Here is a 5826-nt window from a genome sequence, read left to right as displayed (position 1 = left end):
TTTAAGGATAATCTTTATTGTGCAGGTTCTTACAGAGAAGAATACTAGGCTGTCACAGGAGCTGGAGGAATGCAAGACCCAACTGCGGGCCGCTGTTGCCGCATTGCAGGAACCGAAAAAGTCTCCCGCTGGTAATATTCACTTTAAAGAATGATGGTTACCATATAGTGTGCGGCGTGGCTGCAGATCTAAAAATAGATGTTGCAGATGAATCCGGAGGAAATCCGGAGAACCAGCACGTTGTGCGATAGCTACAGGCTGGCGAGCGTGTGCTGACTCAGGTGAGGCGGGAGAAAAACGATCTCCAAGACGCCAATACCAAGCTGAGCGTGGAACTAAAATACGTTCGAGCCTAGCTTGCCGACTCCGAGAAGGAGAATAAGCGGCTTTGACGTGGCGTTTTCAGTAAGTGCTTGAACGAATCCTTTGGAAGGTGTTCGGCGAAGAAGTCGACTAACAGCGTTATGTCTGTAGGTATGCTAACGGGTCGTCCCGCGGAGGAAATGCCCGGGTCTACGGGTGATCTCCTATCCGAGCTCTCACAACTGCACGAACAAATTTGGCAGGTGATGCAAGGTATTGCCCAGGCCTTATGGCCCTCCGTATCCTTGTTGAAAGGTGTTGCTGAGCTTACAGAGAAGCTCAAAGGAGCACGTCGGCGCTTCTGATTATGGAAGATATCGGCCTACCGTGAAGGTGCCAGGGAGGCCTAGGCCATGGTGAAGACATAGTATACCAAGGCTGACCCAAATCACATGGCCGAGGTCAGACCTGTGGGGCCCGATGGGAAATAGATTCCCGTTAGCTTAGTTTATGGGCAAGTAGAATTAGCCGCAAAGTATTCCCAATAGGATTGTAAGCTAGACCGCCTGTTGGATGGGATAGAAGAGGAATTTAGTCAGTCTACATGACTTTGTAATTAAAGTGACATGTATAATGCCTTCTAGCCGGATTGTAGATCATTTGTCGTGGCGGACCTTTTCGCTTCAACCTCGGGACCCGATAGTCCGGAGTGTATCCGAATACCCGCCCAGTTATGCGTGGAGACCAGGCGTAGGGGTCATTACTGCTTGAACAGACAAGTGCCCAACTAGTTATGTTATATTACATGGATAGTAAGAAACATCTTCCAGGGAGAATAGTTCCGTTAAGGGTTCCTTTCCCTTGGTACGCATGCCCTAAAGTGCATGTCCGGACTGCGATAGGAAACGCAAGAAAGAACATCTGGGGGCCCATATGGAAAATAAGTCAAAATCATCTTTTGTTCACCGACCGAATATTCCCTTAAGAACGCTAGCTTTCGGCTTCACCTAGTCTGAGGTACACATCCGGCTGATCCGGCAGTAACAATCGCAGAGGTGCTCCCCTTATCCCCTAGCCGAATTAACGGGAACTTAGGGCATAAACACAAGAGCCAGGAAACCCAACTTGGCCAAAACTTAAGTCATATCGATGCATATAATGGCGAAAAAGGTACATGCGGAAGAATAACACATGTGTGGGACATGAGGCCCAGATAAATAATTTAAGCTTATGTGAAAGAAGCCCCCAAGTATGATGAGTGCGGCTAGCGCATCTATAATGTGCAAGCGAGGCACAAGTTGGCCCTTGAAGGCCTAGAGAAAAAGTAAAAGAAAGAAGGAAAAACAAGACAGATAATGTATATGCAAAAATGGACAGGGGAAGGGGACGAACATAAAGTCCGGCGCTAGGCGTAGAATCGTCAGAGCCTGGCCGCGTTCCATGGGTTCGGCTCGAGTCGATTAGTCGATGCATCCCGCAGTCGGTATGCTCCACCAGTCAGAACTTGGTCAATAATGAAGGGACCTTCCCATTTGGGCCCGAGCTTGTTCTTTTTCTTATCCGGCAGGCGTAGAACTAGTTCACCAACGTTATAAGTTTTGGCCCATACTTCTCTGCTTTGGTATCTGCGAGCCTGTTGCTGATAAAATGCGGAACGGGCTTTTGCTACGTTGCGCTCCTCCTCCAGGGTGTCCAGACTGTCCTGCCGATCGAGCTAGGCTTCTCTTTCTTCGTACATGCGCACTCGAGGTGAGTCATGAATTATGTCACAAGGCAAAACTGCCTCTGCGCCATACACCATAAAGAAGGGTGTATATCCGGTACTACGATTCGGCGTGGTCCGCATCCCCCAGAGTACGGAATCGAGCTCCTCTACCCAGTGCGTGTTAGACTGCGTTAAGGAACGCACTAATCTGGGTTTAATGCCGCTCATTATAAGACCGTTTGCTCGCTCAACTTGGTCGTTGGTTTGTGGGTGATAGACTGAGGCATAATCGAGCTTGATGCCCATTTTGTTGCACCCGAATTTTACCTCATTGGCCATGAAGTTCGTGCCATTGTCAGTGATGATGCTGTGGGGGATGCCATAACGGTGTACGACCTCGGATATCAAGTCTATCACCGGTCTGGATTCGGCTGTTTTAACAGGTTTGGCCTCTATCCATTTGGTGAATCTATCCACCATGACCAGTAAGTAATTTTTTCTTGTGGGTTCCCCCTTTAATGGGTCCAACCATGTCAAGCCCCCAGACCGCAAAGGGCCACGTAATGGGGATTGTTTGGAGGGCGGTGGGTGGCATGTGGCTTTGATTTGCAAAGAGCTGGCAACCAGCACAACGTTGTACCAAGTCCTGTGCATCTGCCCGGGTCGTTGGCCAATAGAATCCTGTATGGAAGGCCTTGCTTACAAGAGCTCGGGCTGCGGCGTGGTGACCGCCGAGTCCGGCGTGAATTTCTGCCAAAAGGTTCCGCCCTTCCTCTTCGGAGATGCACCTTTGAAGGACTCTGGTAGTGCTTTTTTTGTACAATTCTCCCTCATGGACCCTGTAGGCCTTGGATCGCCGCACTATGCAGCGTGCCTCATTTTGGTCCTCCGGAAGTTCCTGTCTAGTTAGGTAGACCAGGAATGGTTCTGTCCACGGGGCAATGATGGCCATTATTACGTGGGCTGAAGGTGTTATTTCGGTGGCGGAGCCTCCGATTGTGTAAGAGTGTTCGATATCGGGTATTTTGGCCAGGTCTGGGCTGTTGTTACCAGTGTCCCGTTCCCATACTACGGATGGCTTGAATAGCCTCTCCAAAAAAATGTTGGGGGGGGGGGGGGACCGCATCGCGTTTGGCGCCGATGCGGGCGAGGATATCCGCCGCCTGATTGTTTTCCCGAGCCACATGGTGAAATTCGAGCCCCTCGAACCGAGCTGACATTTTTAGGATGGCGTTTCGATAGGCCGCCATTTTCGGATCCTTGGCATCAAAGTCTCCATTTATTTGGGATATTGCGAGGTTTGAATCCCCACGCACCTCCAGGCGTTGAATGCCCATGGAGACTACCATCCGAAGACCATGCAACAGAGCTTCATATTCGGCTGCGTTGTTGGAGTCTGTGTACAGTATTTGTAGTATGTACTGAACGGAATCTCCGGTTGGGGATGTCAGGACAACGCTAGCCCCTAGACCAGCCAGCATTTTAGAACCATCGAAGTGCATGATCCAATTGGAGTATGCGCCCTACTCTTTAGGGAGTTCGGCATCCGTCCATTCGGCGACGAAGTCGGCCAATACTTGCGACTTAATGGCTCGTCGAGGTTTCTATGTTATGTCGAACGGGAGGAGCTCGATGGCCCATTTGTCAATCCATCCCGTAGCGTCACGGTTGTTTATAATATCATTAAGTGGCACTTTCGAGGCTACTGTAATCGAACACTCTTGAAAGTAGTCTCGCAGCTTCCGGGATGCCATAAATACCGCATAGGCTATCTTTTGATAATGTGGGTACCGTGATTTGCATGGAGTGAGGACAGTGGATACATAGTATACCGGCTTTTGAAGAGGGAATTTATGTTCGTCCGCTTCTCGTTCGACAACGAGCACTGCGCTGACAACTTGATGAGTTGCCGCAATGTACAATAGCATTGGTTCGTTGATGTTTGGCGCGGCCAGGATTGGGTTGGTTGCCAAAATGGCCTTTATTTCTTCCAATCCAGCTGTGGCCGCGTCCGTCCACTCGAAGTGTTCGGTGCGCCGAAGGAGGCGATAAAGGAGTAAAGCCTTTTTTCCTAAGCGGGAGATAAAGCGGCTTAGAGCCGCCACACATCCAGTTAACTTCTGGATTTGTTTGAGGTCTGTTGGGGTAGCCAACTGTGACAAAGCTCGGATTTTGGCCGGATTAGCTTCAATACCTCTACTGGAGACAATGAAACCCAGGAGCTTTCCGGCTGGTCCGCCGAAAACGCATTTTTCCGGATTGAGGTTGATGTCGTATGTTCGAAGGTTGTCGAATGTGAGCCTCAAGTCGTCTATCAAAGAGTCGACGTGTTTGGTTTTGATGACCACATAGTCTACATATGCCTCTACTGTTTTGCCGATTTGTTTCTCCAGACATGTCTGAATCATGCGCTGATATGTTGCGCTGGCGTTTTTGAGCCCAAAAGGCATTTTGATAAAACAGAAGGGACCGTATGGTGTGATGAATGCCGTTGCGGCTTGGTAGGACTCCGCCATCTTGATTTGGTGGTAACCGGAGTATGCGTCGAGGAAACACAATGACTCGTGTCCTGCGGTAGCATCAATAATTTGATCGATGTGGGGAGGGGGAAGGGATCCTTTGGGCAAGCTTTATTGAGGTACTTGAAATCGACACAAAGGCGCCAGGATTTATCCTTCTTTGGTACCATCACCAGGTTTGCTAGCCAGTCCGGGTGTTTTATTTCTCTGATGAATCCGGCCTCCAATAACTTGGCTAGTTCCTCTCCCATGGCCTGTCTCTTAGGTTCGGAGAAACGCCGAAGAGCTTGCTTGACCGGCTTGAATCCCTTTAGGATATTGAGGCTATGCTCGGCCAGCCTGCGTGGGATTCCTGGCATGTCTGAGGGATGCCAGGCGAATATGTCCCAATTCTCGCGCAGGAACTCTCGTAGTATGGCGTCCACGGCGGGGTTTAACTGTGCCCTGATGGAGGTTGTTTTTGCAGGGTCCGTTGGGTGGACTTGGAATTTGACTATTTCATTCGCTGGTTTAAAAGAGGTGGACTTGGATCTTTTGTCGAGTATCACGTCGTCCCTGTCCACTATGGAGCGTAGCGTGGTTAATTCCTCGGCCGAGAGGGCTTTGGATAATGCCTCGAGGGCCAGTGCGGCTGTTTTGTTTTCGGCGCAGAGTGCTGTGTCCGGATCACTGGCGAGAGTGATGATTCCTTTGGGCCCGGGCATTTTGAGCTTCATGTACCCGTAATGGGGTACGGCTTGGAAGATTGTGAACGCCTCTCGTCCTAAAAGAGCGTGATAACCACTGCTGAACGGGGCCACTTGGAATGTAATTTCTTCGGACTTGTAATTATCCGGCGTGCCGAATACCACATCTAGTGTGATTTTCCCAGCACAGCGTGCTTCCCGACTGGGGATGATTCGTCTAAAGGTTGTGCTACTTTCCTCAATGCGGTTCCAGTCTATTTCCATCTTTTGAAGAGTTTCCTCATAGATGAGGTTTAATCCACTGCCGCTGTCCATGAGTACTTTGGTGAGTCGAAAGCCGTCCATGATTGGGCCGAGGACCAGTGCAGCTGGTGCTTGGGCTGTTCGGAATTTAGGTTCATCACTCGCATTGAAGGTGATAGCCGTGTCACTCGATGGATTTATTGCTGCCACATGGCAGATTTCGGCAATGCTGCAGAGTGTTCGCTTGCGCCTATTATTTGATGCGAAGGTCTCAAAGACTGTTAATACCGTATTGCTATCCGTGGGACGGTGCTCTGCAGCATCTGGGATGAGAAGATCCTCACCGCTTTTAGCCACCTGCCGGAGTATC

Source organism: Triticum urartu, chromosome 7A (genome assembly GCF_056163025.1).
Source record: "Triticum urartu cultivar PI428250 chromosome 7A, HENAU_Tu73, whole genome shotgun sequence".
Taxonomy (NCBI): domain Eukaryota; kingdom Viridiplantae; phylum Streptophyta; class Magnoliopsida; order Poales; family Poaceae; genus Triticum; species Triticum urartu.
This window is presented reverse-complemented; position numbering follows the sequence as displayed.